The sequence below is a fragment of the Ursus americanus genome, chromosome 24, assembly GCF_024610735.1.
Source record: "Ursus americanus isolate L20-20 chromosome 24, mUrsAme1.1.p, whole genome shotgun sequence".
Taxonomy (NCBI): Eukaryota; Metazoa; Chordata; class Mammalia; order Carnivora; family Ursidae; genus Ursus; species Ursus americanus.
In genome coordinates, this window is record NC_142150.1 from 6,497,972 (window position 1) to 6,512,457 (window position 14,486).

The following is a 14,486-nucleotide window of genomic DNA, read 5'->3' on the forward strand; positions in this document are numbered from 1 at the left end:
CCCGTGAAACCCGTACAGGACTAACCTGCTCTCCCCATCTTGCCGGGAAAGGTGGCAGACACACTCACTCTCTCCTCGAGCTCCATGTTCAGAAGGGCTGTGTCTTCTTCCCCAGCCTCGGCCTAATGAAAACCTGGGTTCCGGTCAGACAGGGAAGGAGGGCCCAGCTGCTTGCAAGAGGGGAGGCGGAGGCTCACAGCCCGCCTACTCTCAATTTCGGTTCTCCAGCAGCTGCTTCCGAAGGTGTTACAAATCCAGCAGCCACTAGCTCCTACTCATTCATTCTCCCTCTTCCCCACCCCCCATGCAAAATCTGGCAACAGCGAAGGAACACAGCTCCAGCTCTGAGTCATCGCCCCGCTGTGGCCAAGCGGAGCACGGGCTGGGGGTAAACAGCGAGGCAGACACTACGCGTCTCCTGACTCCGCTGTTCTTCTTGGAGACTGTGGGGCTGGCTGCTCCTCTGGAAGCAGGACATAGGAAACACCTCCGGTTATGGGCTCTGGAGTCTGAATGAACTGCTCCTTTAGTTCTGCTGTGCTACCTCTGTGGCTGAAATCAGCCCTAAAACAGCCCTTGGTGGGAAGGTGATGCTCCTTTATCACTCTGTCCCACAGGCAGGGCAGGGAAGAGCCTGAGCAGTCCCAAGCCACCATCCCCGCTCCCCTGGGGAGTCGGCTATGAGTCTTTCATCACTGCTTGGGATGGCTCAGGTCCCCCTAGCATAGGTTGAACCATGTGGCTCTCCCTCTCAGAGCAGGCCTGGAGAGGAAAGAGGAGAGGAGTCAGAAAGGGAAACTAAGGCACTGAAGTGCCTTTACTGCTACAGCCTCAGATCAGTACTGTGGCTCTTCATTGCAGTCTAAGTAGGTCTGCAAGTCATGATGCAGGGGACTACTTGAAACGTAAGCTCCATGGGACAAGGACTTCTGTTTTCACAGCTATGTTCCAATGCCTACATAGTACCTGGCACACAGTAGGTGCTCAAAAGATATCTGTTTAATGAAAAAAAAAAAACGTACAGGGGATTTTCTTCTGAGCCTACTTGGGAGGACAGCTTTACTAAAACCTGTATTCATTGCCACCATTTCTTCCCTTTTAGAAATCTCCTTATCCTTCATAACTCCTACTACTGCCGACAGTGAGTGTTCTGTGAATCTTGAAATGCAGACATGGTTTACTTGAAACCTAATGAAGCTAAAGCATTAGCACCTCTCACTTCCGAAAGCCCCTTGTAAGGCCCTGGGAAGGGCTCTAGCCCTGCGTTTCCATGCCTTCTGCAATTCTACAGGATTTGAAAGACGACCTCCTAAATTGACGAACATCACGGCCCACAAACTGCAGATGGGCCCCAGTGGAATGAAATAATAAGTGACTCACAAGCCATCCTGATACATCATCCTAACAAGGGCATGTGGCTTGACAAAACTTGTTTACACTACACAGGAGATATGCCCTAGCCTATAGACACGTCCTAATCGATCACAAGTCAATTGCTACAAAGACTGTAGGTTAAAGAACACAGACTCCACTCACCCAACATTTATTTAGCCCTACTATGTACTTAGCACTCTGAGTGCTTTGAGGTAAAGCAATGATCAGAACATACTATCCCCACTGAAAAGGAGCCTACAGTCCAACAGCATAGACTGATATGGTCATAAATAGATGCAGGTAAGTATGTATTTCATATATTAAACATAAATAATACAGATCTAGGACTATAGGTCAGATTGGGTACCATAATATAAAAAGTAAAGGAAGACACATCTATTTGCTAGGTATCAGTCTGCCAGGTACAACAACCCTGAAAGGTAAATCATATTATCCCCATTTTGCACAGAGGATAATGAAGCCCACAGGGGTCAAGTGCCATCCCATGACCACATAACCAGTAAGTGGCAAGGTCAGAATTCAAGCCCTGAACTACCTGACTCCAAAGCATAGGCCTGTTCTTAGCAGCTACACTTCAGTCAATGGCCAGTCACTCTACAGAACCTCTAAAATGTCTGGAGAGACATGCTGGCTTCAGAGGCACAGGAACCGCAGCAGGCAGCAGCAGAGGTGGGCCAGCTTCCAAAGCCCACACTCTTGGGAGTGGAGGAACAGGAAGTGCCATGGGCGTATTCATCAGGCGTATAGGTATAAACCCCTTCGCCAGGCAACACCCTAGCAGGGATCAGTGGCAGCTACCCAAGGAGCCAGAAGAGGCCACATGAATAGCTCCTACCTTAGGGCCCTGCCTACAAACTCCCTTGTCCTTGTCGCCAGACGGATCGTGCTGGAGCACGGCGAGCATTCCATTACCTCCTGCTATACAACACCCTCCTTCACTGCTAAAGCCTCCTTCTCATCACTTCCCCCTACCCACAGCTCCTGCCAAATGTAATTGTTCCCCAGTCCCCAAGACACCTGCTTCCCTACCTCCGGGCTTTGGCAGCTGCTGTCCTCTTCCCTAATGGATTCTGCACAACCATCAAGGCCCCTTCTCTTTCCAACAGTCCTTCCTGATCACTCCAGGCCACGCTGCTTCCATACTTCCTCAACACTGTCAGCACTGAAGGCTCACGCTCTTTCTGTAGCAATTATAAATCCCAACGACTCTTTTCATTTTACCTTCCAAAAATTATTGTTACAGAGGGTAAAAAGCAGACGTTCCCTTTCTTGCCTCCAATCCAGTGTCAATCTCAGAAGCAATACCTTTACCAGTTTCTTAAGTATCCTCTATATTTTGCCTGTATGAAACATGTATGCATTTTTTAAGTTTTACATATACATCTTTTCAGAAAAAAATTACATAAATAGAATAAAATTGTACGTATTATTCTATACCTTGCCTTTTACTTTATGTATCTTGGATTCCCCCATACCTCTATGCAAGGATGAACATGAGCATTCTCTCCACAATGATAGCTTCCTTAGGACCCTACACCAGATCAGACCAGACCAACCTATAGACAGAGATGATGACCTGGGAAGCCATCTGATAGGTCAATCTGCTCCAAACACCTATCAGAGCTTTGAAATTGATGACATGCAAATGAATTTGTCCCCAAAATGAGATCTGAGTCACACAGATGTTTTCAATTGAACCGAAGTTTAAGAACAGGAACATTTCATACAAAAATCCAGCTTGCTTTGGAAAAACCAAAACTGCAATGCTGGGCCACCATGAGAGGTGGAATGGCCTGTCTAGTTCACTGCGGTCCCCACCACTCCCTACTGATTCCCAGGGTTGAGGGCGTACACCTAGTGCTATTCATATCACACATCACACATATTTCTCATTCTCCTACAGGAGAGCAATTTCTTTATACCCATATCTCAACCAGAATGGGAAAAACCAAAGATACACAGAGTAGGCCAAGTATTCCAAAAACGAACTGGAGAGCATAAACACAGTCTGCTTTTTTGTTAACCACTAAGCCTCTACAGACATTGAGTTTGCAACCCCTACTCTGTACCACCACCACTGATTCTAGGGAAGATCTTCCTTTTAGGAAGGAGCCCTGTTTTAAAGAATGAAAATTTCTTGTGTAAAAGTAAAAATTATAAGAAGATGGCAAAAATAGGGGCACCTGGGTGGCTCAGTTGGTTGAGTGTCTGTCTGCCTTAGGCTCAGGTCATGATCTCAGGGTCCTGGGATTGAGCCCTGTGTCGGGTTCTCTGCTCAGTGGCGAGTCTGCTTCTCCCTCTCCCTCTTCCTCTGTGATCTCTCTCACTCTCACTTGCTCTCAAATAAATAAAAATTAAAAAAAAAAGATGGCAAAAATAGGCCATAAAATGTCCCTCACAAAAAAATTCTTAGAAGAATCTTCCTAACAATGATGGCAAATGAACTCATTCTTAGCCTTCCCTGAAAAGACTCCTGAAAAGGTAAGACCCCAGACAGTCACAGATTGTGTCTTCCTCAAAATGAAAAACCCAGAGAGGCACTGCCAACAGAGGTCCCTAAAGAATCCAAAGGAAGGGAGGTATCAGTGGCTGCAGCCCGTTAGGGACACCCACAGGGCCACTGAAAGCAGGTAGGGGCTCCTATAACAGAAAAGCATCTGACCAAGTGCCGCCTGGAACAAGATCACAGACCTTCCCCAACAGAAAAAAAAATGCACATTCTGCTGTGGTGTTTAGAGCACAAGCCCTGGAGTCCAGTCCTCAACAGCCATCCCAAACATGGCCACCATCTTTTTAAAGTAATAGTCAGTGGGGGGTGTCTGGCTGACTCAGTCAGTAGAACATGCGACTCGATCTCAGAGTTATGAGTTCAAGCCCCATGGTGGGTGTGGAGCCTTTACTAATAACAACAATAATAATTTTCAGGAGGAATCTTAAAAGGCCCACACTTACTAGATGATCAGACTAGAATGATATTGCATTACTTGTTCCCAATAATGGTATGTGACATAAGTATATTCATTCATTCACGTAACAAATATTTGAAAGCCAAATAGATGCCCAGTGCCGTAGTATCTTACACTATGTGAGTAACCAAGAAGAGGGTGGGAATGTGTAATAAACAGCTTAGTCTCTGCATCCTGTCAAAGGTGAACAAAAGGGTAGAATTTTTCAGATTTTCAGATTCATGAATCATAATCTGTCTTCTTAGTCAAGAGTTGTACATTTTCAGTTCATGTAGCCAACTTGAAACCTTTTATCACAAAGGGTAACCCCTGTTTTCCAGAAATCATAGTATTAAAGAGTTTTAGAGCTGAAAATGACACAGAGCTTGCCTCATCCAAACTCTTTTACAAATGAGGAAACAGAGGTCTGAGAAGGTTAGAGAATTGCTCAAGGTCATCATGATTACTTACTGTAAATTAACACTAGCTTCCTGGAAACAAGAATTATGAAAAAACATCATACATTGTTTTAAAATTAATTTTACGCCTTAAGCAAAATCCATCTTCCAGTGCCTAATAGCCACTAACAAACATGAAAAATATATTTTAGAGCTAGGAATCCTTGAATCTGGTCAAAAGACCTTGCACAGAAATCCAGAGCCACTGGTCTGGATTCAAGTGGTATATAAAGTATGCACAGGGGAGGAGGCCATGTGCAGACAGAGGCAAAGACTGAAGTGAAGCATCTACAAGCCAAGGAACGTCAAGAATTGTCAGCAGCCACCAGAAGCCAAGAGAGAAGCATGGAACAGATTCTCCCTTAGAGCCTTCAGAAGGAAGCAATACTGCTGATGCTTTGACTTCGGGCTTCTGGCCTCCAGAACTAGAAGGATAAGCTTCTGATGTTTTAAGCCACTAAGTCTGTGTAACTTGTTAAGGCAGCCCTAGGAAATAATACAGAATCTGTATTCGTTTAATGGCTTTGATTTCCTACAGACCCAACTAGTCAATGGTATGGAAAAGCTGTCACAAAGCTACTGGGATCTTGGGACTCACAGAATAGTCCAAAATGAGGGAGGTAAATAATGTTCTCTCTTGAACTGATCAGGCCCCACCCAAATGTTGTGTTCTCTTCTGGTAACCGTACCTACAGGCCAGAGTGAAAAGCTAGAGGAGGGACAAGCCAGGACTGTGAAGGGTACCAACGGGTCACAGCCACATCACTGAAGGAGCAGGAGTTTTATGGTCTGGGAAGATTCAGGGCACAGGACCAGTATCATCCTCTCTGTAAAGCTACCACATGGAAGAGTAATTCGATTTGTTCCCTGAGGGCCAACTAGGATCAGTAGGAGGAGTCACTGGGAAGCATATTTTTCAAGAAATTATGTGTCTACCAATGTCAAAGTCAGAGGAGCTTCTGAACATCTGACTGGCTGGCTGCCTCCTATTGGTGGAAGTTTTCAAGCCCAGGCCAAAAACTATGTGGCAGGATGTTGCTAAAGAAAGAACACAAACCCCAGGTCTGTAATCGGCCAAGACAGCCTCATGTCCCTTTCCAGCTCTATGAATCTATTAACCCATGAAACATACCATTTAGCAATCGTGTGAAATCTGAAGTATATGGGTAGGATGAAGAGATCTTGAGCATTAGGAGATATTTTGGTGGGAAAACAAAAAAACAAGACTCTGTACACAGGTATGGCTGAGAACTTATGCCTACTCCCAGAAACCCGGCTGCAGGAGCAGGCGCTCATAGCCCAGTAGTGGAAGCTGGGTTAGGCTCCTTATGCCCCTTCTCATAGGAAGCTTATGCTGAGATTGACAGTACCTATGTCAAGCTTTCTCTTTTAGATACACAGCTTTAAGAGTCCGATCTGGCCAGCATGCATTAACAAGCCGCTGCGACTATATTAAAAGTAACAGTCACTGTTTTCTGCATAACTATCATTGTGAGTAACTGCTTAAGATGCTTGCACATATTACCCCTACTGTCACTTCAACACTGCATGGTATTATCTCAGGGAACTGAGTTTAAGAGGGGTTGAGTTATTTGTCTAAGGTCATACATTTCAGGATTTAGGATTCCCACTGGAATCCAAGTCCAGAAGCCAAACTCTTCCTGCATCATGATGTCTCCTTTGCATCCTACTTTGGGCATTTAATTTGCTCAAGGTAAATAATAAAAGCAGCCAACGGGGAAGCAAAGAGATGGCTTTCTCTGTCTGGTCCACAGTCCCCTCATCTGTAAAATGGGAAAAAGCTGGAGATAATTGACACCGAGCCCTAGGTACTGCTCTACCAAATTCCGTTTCTCCTTGTCACCTCCATACTGGTAGGGCTAAGCAAGGGGTGACAGGGGAAGTGGTCATTCTCTGGCACTCAACACAAGGGGGACACAGCTAGCAACTTTTCCCATGCTACCTTGAGGTCAGGGTAGTAATGGAAAGAGGAAACCAAGAACAGGCCCAAAGTTGGCCTTATGAGCTCACTCACAGGTGTGCAGCACAGAATGACCCACATAAATCTTGACATGTAGCACTTTACTCCATAAACTGGCGGCGGGGGGCGGGGGGGGGGTTGCTGTAAAGGATCAGCACACGGATCTGAAGTCTAGCTGTGCCCAGAGGATGTCCACGAGGAATTAAAGCACAGGGTCTTTGTTTGGAAAAGATAAAGCTGTCAGAGGGTTGTGAGAGGTAAAGCAGTCCAGCCACATTCCAGTGGGAGGAGTCTCTTGTAGCTGTCCCGGTGAGGGCACCCTTCCAGCCTCTAGGGCTGCTTTCTCAGGAGCCAGCTCACGTAGGACCTCCTCAGGCCGCCTATTTCCCACCCGCCTCTTCCAGAGTCTGCATGCAGTGGTGTCAGAGCAAAGGGCCTCCAGAGGCCCAATCACACAGCATCCCTCTGTGACCTGGAGAAGAGAGACCATTCCACCTTCAGTGCAGGGGGCAGGGGGGAGGGAGAAGGACTCCAGACATCCGGTCCGGGAGGGGTTCTCTCTGCCTACCTCACTTCTAGAAAAGGGCAAAATGGAATGATTTCGGAAACCCCCCACCCAAACCAGTTTCCTTCTTAATTTCCTAGTGATGCCCATTCAGGAAGGGAGCCTCGGGTCAAAAAACACAGCAGGAAGAAGGCGCCTGACCCACAGGACCCAGAGTACCCAGACTTTCCAGTGAGCAAACCACGGAATCCACAGAGAATATCCTGACAGACTTCTCTGGCTTTATTCTAGTATTTCTTTTTGATTTTTTAGGGCAGGGGGCAAAGCAGGACTGACAGAGGACAGAACAAGGGAAACAACAGGAGGGTGTGGGTTTGGAGCCAGAACTGGGTTCCAGTTGCAACCCCACACTGCCAATGTGGGCTTTGTGGAAGACCTTCTAAATGGTGCCTAGCATCAAGGAGACAAACAGTAAGGGTAGCTGGTCTTATCAAGGTCTCTCTTCCTAAAGAAAACCTACTAGCTCTCCACATCCCTAAACAGTAGGTATGCTACACTGGAGTGCCAGATTTCTGCAGAGAGCCAAAAATGTGTGCAGGAAGGAGGAGGAGTAGATAAAGAACCACATAAAACAGATATCCCAAACTGTAACTTCCGGGAGCGTATCATAGCATATTCTAGGCACTCTGTAGGTATTATATCATTCCTGAGTATAATCCTAGGAGGTGGGTACTACTATCTCCATTTTACAGATTAGGATACTTAAGGGGTTTATGCAAAAGATTACACAACTAAGTAGGGACAGAGCCAGAATTCAAACCTAGGTCTTTAACTTCAGAGCTGGAGTCAAAGGTTGGACCCTTTCCCATGAAAACAAACATAGCAAAACTAGCTCTTACTTTTCCAAGGCAAGAAGAAAACTTTACTATTGGATAAGGGCTTAGAAGAAGCCATTCTTATTAGAATCTCCGCACGCTGAAAGTAAACCACCAGCCTTCCACATCCCTGTCTGAAGTCCCAACACTCTAGAAAATATGGAAACTGGTGGAAAGCCTGAAGGTCGGAGCCCAGAACTTGCTGGTGCTCTTTGACCCAGAATGACTCCTACCTTTGAAGAGGGTGACGTGAAGGACATGGGAGTGACAGCCCCACCATCCACCACTCTCGAGCACCCCGCACTTTGGCCGCAGCTGCACGCCGTCACTGACTCTGAATCACACATTTACACTGTGCTCTTCCAGGTCCAGACTCAATTCCCCAACGTCAAACTCTGTCGGTGGGGAGGGATGCAGACAGCGGAGAGAATGCTCAGTGAATCACTTTCTCTGCTAGTGATGGTATCTGATGCATGTTAAACGCCTCCCTGCAATTCCTCAAGTGTCTATTAATCAGTGAACCAAGAACACAGAGGGCACCAAGGAAAATCCGCCATTGCAGGGAAAAAAGCAAATCTTGGGAAGTCTCCTTACTAATGCACGAAGACTTCTAAACCCAAGGTGAGGCGGTGATAAGGACAGCCCGGTCATTGAGACACTTGGGCCAACTGGCTACAAAGTAAGACATTGAAAGAACCTGAAACTGAAGGGGCGAAATCCATTTCTCCTCAGCCTCATCTTCCATTTCTCCTTAGCCTCATCTGGACACTGACTGGGCCAAAACTGATTAAAAGAGAAACCAAGAAAAGTCATCGGCTCTCCCTGAGCTTCGGTCTCCTCTTCCCCGTGGGTCCGGGAATACTCTCACTCCTTCCCAGCTCACAAGATCAAACAAGATACATGATGGTAGCCAAGGTTCTGCCATCTACCTCCCCCTTCTCACGCTATCCTCCCTGGGAAAGCTCAATCACTGCCATGGGGAGGACTCCAGAAGCTGTATCGCCAGTGCTGTCCACTCTCTTGAGCCCTGGATCCCTAGAGCCAGCTGCTTACAGGACACTTCTCCCAGGATGTCCCCGGGGCACCACTACATCAACATATTTCAAAATGGAGCCCTTCCCACCATGTTTCTCTCTTTCATTCCCCATGATGGTAAACCACTATTTTGTGGTTTTCAAGCAGGGGCATTTGGAAAAACGGGTGACATTTCTGTTGTCACAACAATTAGGTGACATTAGTGGGCAGGGGGCCCAGGCTGCTAAATAACACTGTCCCACACACTGAAAATCTGTCCCCCTCCAAATGCCAACAGGAACACCATTTAGAAATGCTGGAAATTATCCCACCTCTTCCCCTCATTCCCTGTCAGAGACTAGTCAACTCTACTTTCATATCACCAACCAGCCCATCTTCTCCATCCCCACAGCACTCTCACTGGGATGACTGCAGTAGCCTCTACGGTCATCATTCTGTCTCTGTACTCACCACCTATTCCTGATTAACTTTCAACAGTCCTCCACACAGCTACCTGTCATATCTCTGAACCTTTAAATTATGCCACTCCTTGCCTTAAAATCATCCACTGCTTCCCCTCACCTTCTGGATAAAGACAAACACCACCCTTCCGCTGTTCCCTGCCTCACGGTTTACCACTCCCTTGAGGATACCGATGTTTCAGTGGTGTCTCAGTGTTTTGGCACACACCATTCCCTTCTCTTGAAGGCTGTCTCCCTGTCTTCCTGGCTAACTTCTGTCTATCCTTCAAGGGTCAGTGCAAGGGTCACCTCCTCCCAGAATCCCTCCCTGACACCAGGCAGAGTTAAGTGCCTATTGGTGCACACTGGAATCACACATTTACCATCTTATTCTGATTGTTGTTCCTGCCCTGCCTCTTGGTTGGCTCCGATTCTCCAGCACTCAGCCTAGTATACAGTATAAGCTTTATGAATTAGCTGACACTTACAGCTGACAAAGCATCACCTAATGAGATACAATGACCTGGAGAGATAGTTACTGTCATTATTACCATTTTACCTTTCACAGAGGAGACTAAGGCTCTGTGAGTTTGAGTTCTTATCCAGGTTCACATGGCTAGCTAAGAAGTGGAGCCAAGACTTGATGGCAAATTCTTTGCTCTTTGTCACAACACCATTCTACATGAAAGGTTATAGCACAGATATCCAGTTGGGAGTGGGAGGTGTCCTAAGCCTGCCTTCTTTAGACCTGCGGGTAATCTCACCTGCAGATAGAGCTCTGGAAAATCCATCTACATTATGCAGCTGCACAGCACCATTGTGGAGGGGGGGTGTCATTGTCCTGTCCTTGCAGGCCTGGGTGGGGGGTAGCCCCACGTGCAGACAGAACTGAAAAACCTATCCAGATTCTCCAGCTGTACAACATCACTCTTCCCCATTCCCCTTCTTACACCCCAATCACTCTGTGCAGAAATCCCAAAGCGAGCAAAAGAGCCTGGGTGTACTGTCAGAAACAGCTGCACTGTGGCTACATGCTGCACGACGCCTCCAGTGAGCCTGCTGGGTGCAGGGGGACAGCAGAGGACGGGTGGGAAGCATTTAAAGTTGCCAGGTATTAAGTGCAAGCCCCTTTAAATGGGTTGCGTACAGAGGTGTGTCAGGCAAGACTGCGGAGTGCCTGGGAGTGGGGGCAAGAGAGCTGGGACGGGAGGAAGCCTCCCTCAGGAGCTATCCCGCTGTGCCACGCAAAAGGCTGATAGTTCCTAATTACTTTCTCAGAGTTTTCATGAGCACCTCACAGATGCCATTTGGCTTCAGGAACACAAAGCAAATAGAAATAGGGTTTCAGACTTGATGATTCTAACCATGGCTGCACAGAGTGTATTCCCTGGCGCGCGCGCGCGCGCGCACACACACACACACACACACACACACACACACACATTTGGCTCAAATGCGAATTTAAAAGGCGATTAAGGAAATATGCAGTTTGGTTCTGCAGGCATCTCAGGGGGCAAGGAAAATGATAAATGCTCACTTCAGGGCTCTGGATGGCAATCACTACCCACTTCAACAGTGTCATTCAGACATCACCATGACAACCAGGGAAAGGCTTCCTTCCTCTGTGGCAAAGACAATAGAAATTTTAATTAAGGCTATTCATTTTTTTGGTCTGACCAATGGAAGAAAAACATCAACAAAATGTTATCCAGAAATACATGACCAGGAACACTTTCAGAATTCAAAAATACTTCTGAGGCCTTCCACTGAGTCACATGATCTGCATCCCCAAAGCCCTCCCTCCTGCCCCTTCAACAACTCAAATTTTATAGATCTCATCAATCCAGACACGTCTAGATCTTTTATCAAACATTATAAAACTAGGTAAACACTCCAATTTAATTTTCTGACTATGATTGAGAACAGGATTTTAGTCATTTTTATTTCAGTCATAAAATTCAAAAGGTCTGGCATAGTTCCATAAAGTACTTCCAATAAACTCTGAGAGGACCCAAGATTAGACGAGTGTTCAGCGGCCTTTGGGAAGGAGATCTAGCTTTAAACATTTGCTTTGTTCCCTTGGGTGACTTTGGGTCAGTTACTTAACCTCTCTGAGGTTTAGTTTCCTCATCTGGAGGACAAAAAGGACGCTGACTGCCTCAGAGCATCAAGAGAAGCAATGGTGATCGCAACACAGCGGCACGTGGCCCCGTACATACTGGGCTATCAGTAAAAGGCAGCAAGTATCATTATGACTCTGCCTTATTTTGCCCTGGAAGAATTAAGAAGGTCCTGTTCCCTCTTCCTAGGAAACCTCTCTGGCATGTGTTGGCTCCTCCCCCTTCTCACGGGCCTAAATCCCAACGTTTGTCTTCTCTCACCTGGACTATCGCACCAGCCTCCTCAGTGACCTCCCTGCTTCCACACACTGCTCCCTCAGGTCCACTGTCCTCATGGCCACCCAACCTATATTCGAAAATCCAGAACTGCGTTGGTCACTTGGCTCTGGGTGAACCTCTTGACAGAACTTTCATGGAGAAAACTATGGCTTTATTGAAAAATATTTTAAAAGGCCTGAATGAAAGGAGAACTAGAAAACCCCAATGTTGTAAAGATGTTGATTCTCTTCTAAATTAACCTATAAATTCAGCGAGACACCAGTCAAGGTCTCACAGGGTTTTCATGGATCGTCACAAACCCATCTTAAATCTAAGTTGAAGAGCAAAAGGACAAGAATGGCCAAGAATATTTCATTACCGTAGGAAGTTCTATGGGCAGTGTTACTCTACGGTAAACAATTTTTTGTTTCAGTGGGTTTTATTTTGGAGAAATGTGTTCAAAATAGACGAATTTAGCACAAAAAATAGGGAGGCGGGGAGAAAATATGTTAATAAAAGTACTGACAGGTGGCCTCCGACTGGAGGTGGAGAAAACTGGGTAACTTTCCCTGCCAACCTAGTGTAGGAATCAAGCCAGGGAAAGGGGAGGCAAAGAAGAAAAGCAGACTGAGAAAGAGGTAATGATCTTTATCAAAGGCTTAATGTGTCTCCAGCACTGTGCTGTTTTCCATATGATTTCCATTTCATACTCATCGTGAGCATGTAAGGTAGACAGCATTACTTCTATTAAAGATTAGGAAAACCTAAAGAAAAGTAAGTGATTTGCCCAAAGGCAAAGACCTCTTGTGAGTGGTAGAGTGAGAACCCGAATCTTGCTCTCTGGGATTTCTCTTTCTGCCATACTTGTGAGCTGTTCCAGATCTGTTCTTAGCAGTCCCAGGTATCAGCAGGGAGACAGAGAGCCCAGGTGCCCAGGGTGCACGGGAAAGTGCTGGCAGGCTCACGGGGGGAGGTAGGTGCAGGGAGAAGCACCTAGTAGACACACTCCCCCTTTTACCTGGAAGGCGCCTGGACCTTACTTACAGAAAGATACATGTGCACATAATAAATGAGGCAGCCTCGGAGCTGGAGAAATCCAGGTCACGCTCCAAGTTGCCAACTTACTGTGTAATGGGGGAAGAACTCTCCACATTTTAAGCCTCTTGGGGGTTGTAAATCCTCAGCTTTACTCTGACTGCCTGACATCATATTCTGCCCTCAAACATACAGTTGGATCTTGATAAATTTCACTCCACTGATCCTAAATCCTGTTTAAAAAACAAAACAAAACACATATGCGTGGTCCAGCTGGCCCTTAACTCGGGTGGAAAGGAAGGGGCCACGGTGAATTCCCCTTCTGTGCGGGCCTTACAACTTTCATGAGGTATGTACCGGGTTACAAGTAGACTCTGAAATGTCAGCATCAGCAGTTATACTTAGATAAATAAAGTGGAACAAATTACCTAAGGGCGCAGACACCCCACTACATTTCTTCCTTTTACTTGTATTCAATTTGACGTGACTATCCATCACCACCACCAACAACCCCCCATGTTCTTTTCCTTGTTTAAAAAAAAAGGTTATGGGGCGCCTGGGTGGCACAGCGGTTAAGCGCCTGCCTTCGGCTCAGGGCGTGATCCCGGCGTTCTGGGATCGAGTCCCACATCAGGCTCCTCCGTTATGAGCCTGCTTCTTCCTCTCCCACTCCCCCTGCTTGTGTTCCCTCTCTCGCTGGCTGTCTCTATCTCTGTCAAATAAATAAATAAAATCTTTAAAAAAAAATAAAATAAACTAAATAAATTAAAAAAAAGTTATGCACAAAATTGTACACAACATTGCGATCATTAAAAACCTGGTAGTCTTTGGAGAGACTCAAAGGTAAGTACGAAATGAGAGGGTAAAAGGCAGGTAGCTTCCAGGAGTGACTGGATTCTGACACCAGCTCAAAGCAGGGATGAACACTTGTGATACTACTTTTCCCCCAAAAAATCTCTATTCTAGGACAAAAATTCTCAAACTAGTTCAACTGGTACAACACGTGAAAGTCATAATGTTCTTTTTGCATAACCCGGTGGAATACATATTTTATGACATCATTTATTCTTGGTTCCCTACTTATAAAAATACACACCCCCTTAGAGAAAAATCGAAAAACCTAGAAAAATAGACAACTGAGAAAAAAAAAATCACCTGTAAGTCCACCAACCAGATTCTAGTGAGGACAAACTAATATAACCCAAAAGTCTCAGAGAATTAGATGGGATTTATGTACTATTCCTTAAATTCCACCATTAGCAATTTATTTGGGTAAGCATTGTCCTTTCTAGCTTTTCTTTTCTTTTTTTTTTTTTTTTTGGTTTGATAACAACTTAATTGAGACATAATTCACATGTCAAACTATTCATCCATTTAAAGTGTATAATGCAATGGCTTTTATATAGTCAGAGTTGTGCAACCATAACCCCAATCAATTT

General features: G+C 45.8%; 1 protein-coding gene across 16 annotated transcripts in view; it reads right to left on the reverse strand.

Annotated features, from left to right (window-relative positions):
• Positions 1–14,486, reverse strand: part of PLEKHA7 (pleckstrin homology domain containing A7) — a 232,005-nt gene that overhangs the window by 120,207 nt on the left and 97,312 nt on the right. Inside the window, exon 1 of one of the 16 annotated variants that reach the window (XM_087855328.1) lies at positions 26–10,702. The exons of the other annotated variants lie outside the window; for them this stretch is intronic. The gene's annotated coding sequence lies outside the window, so the exon portion shown is untranslated. Of the gene's footprint in view, positions 1–25; positions 10,703–14,486 lie in introns of those variants that run through there. 16 annotated transcript variants of the gene reach the window in all.